Consider the following 2,389-nt stretch of genomic DNA (forward strand, 5'->3'; position numbering starts at 1 on the left):
GTGATGCACGGGCTCGCGGCGGCGGTTGCTAGGACACCCATGCGTGCATTGAGGAAGATTCGGATGGACTAAAAGGAAAGATTTTTGTGAATCAAATTTTTATATTGGGTCTCGTTGGCTTGCTAGCTGGTCTTCAACGGAGAGTCAAGAGGACACATTTTGTAATACAACGGACTTAGAATTTTGGAGGATGATGATCAGTAATATTATGATTTTCATTGAAGGATTGTTTTAAAGACAGTCAAATCTATTATAAATGGCAATTTTATATCGATTGTGTACCTGGTATACTTACTTTAAATTTTGCTTTAAAGCCAGCTAGGGGGCCTGGGAACTCTTTTCCTCGATACTCGGGCAAAACATAACCAAATATTTATAAAGGAATCCTAGGCACCAATACAGTGGTCGAGTGGTTGGCTAACCCATGGGCCAATTGGGGTTATGTTGGATCGGAGGATTCCTACAAAATAAATAATTAAGATACGATTAGTTTTGTTAGTTAGATTAAGTCTTGAGAAGACCTTGTTATGTGTGGGAGGGAATTAGCGGTGGGGCTGTGCCTCGTTAAAGGAGGAAAAAAGCGGTGATTCTATGGACCAAGTGCAAGTCTCTTCTTTGATCTGACCATGTGACTTCAGGTCTGGTCGAATCTGTTTAACTAGTTAAGACTTTGACTCGTTAGATTAATTCCCCCGTTATTAGAAGATTTTCCCATGGCAGAATCGCTCATGCCTTCCGAGCGAGGGAAGTTTTTTCGGGTTCGGTCTCGGAGGAACTGCCGGGCTAGTCTCTTGTCCGGACATCCGCTGGGCAGGCGAGGCCCCAAGTGTGGATCCCCACCCCGCGCGAGAGGTTGATGCTGCTTCCGCTGCCAGCACCTTCGGAGGGGACAGGGGTCTCACACTTAAGATAGTGGAATGACCCATAGGTGGATTAGCTGGTTTGAGAAGCCATATTGGTCTTTTATAGCATCAAGGTGATACAAAATCCAAAATATCCAAATTACTCAATTTTTGGGAGAGTTCCTAAGCAGAGAACCCAAGAATCAAATTAGAAACTGAATAGATTAAATGTGGAGGAAGAATTCTCCCCTCGATGGGCAAGATGCTGATGAAGATCTTCTTTTATCATATCTTCCATGTTAATGAGACCTAAGGTCCATGCATGGTTCCCAAGGTAGATGAGTTTAATGAAGAAGTAATGATTGGTGATGCACTTCTCATTGATGAAGAATTTTTTGATGGAGGACACATATGCTTTGGAACAAGCATCAAAGCAGACTTCTCAAGACCCCATGTGAGTAGCTTCATTAAAGAAGCATGGGATGTAGATGATCCCAGAGCTAAAAAGATAGGTGCTATTGTGCCGTAGATTTGATAAGCACTATCAAAGTTTCCCCAATCCATGAATGTGTGCATGTAAACACAAGCTGGTGATCCATAAAATAAAACGATGCTCTTTGCATCAAAATAATAATAGGATTTGGTTTTTGCTTTGGATACTCTAACCTTTTTTTTTGTTAATATATTTTGCATTGGATGACTCACATGATGAAGACATGGTTGATACTTAGAAATTATCTAAAATCTTGAGTGATTAATCTTTCATTAATCATTGATTAATGAGAAAACTCAATGTTTTTGGAGCTAGAGAATAGAGGCTGCTTTGGGAACATCCAATTGAAGGCCCTCCTTATATTTCCTTCACCAAAGGTCTAAGAGACAGCAATAGCACTACGTGTAGTATGATTTAAGCCCATAATCACTGATGTGGATGTGAATGTGGAGGTGGATGTATGCATGTAGATGTAGATGTATGGATGTGAATGTGAATGTGGATGTGGATGTATGCATGGAGATGTGGATGTATGCATGTAGATGTAGATGTATGGATGTGAATATATGATATGTGATGTGAAGGAATCTGAAGTGAGGAGATGGAAAATGATGTGATTGGATGAGTACACATATAAATGGAATGGGGGGAGGAATCTTACATTCTACTCCACTTAAAAAGGCACGAGATGTCCTCATCTCGCAAAGTAGAGGACAACTCTTTTTTCTTAAGATCCAATTTATTCTGGGGTTCCTTATATTCTGGTCAACCCAACAGAATATGGGGATAAGTATCCCTTATATAGAACTCATCAATAACAATTCATTCAGATCATATCATCCATATTTTTAACACGATAATGGTCCATTAGACTGAAAAATTTCTTTCTGAACATTCCTCCACGAAAATTTAAGTTAAGCAATTTCTCAAATTGTCATCCCTTAACGTGATCTACCGTGATAAGAGTTAACAGTAGCAATTTGACAGCACAATCCACTAATCTCATAGTGATTTGCTGAAATCATTATCATCATTCCAGTTATATGAATATCAG

Source organism: Cibotium barometz, chromosome 58 (assembly GCF_041138505.1).
Source record: "Cibotium barometz isolate CiBa-2024 chromosome 58, ASM4113850v1, whole genome shotgun sequence".
Taxonomy (NCBI): Eukaryota; Viridiplantae; Streptophyta; class Polypodiopsida; order Cyatheales; family Cibotiaceae; genus Cibotium; species Cibotium barometz.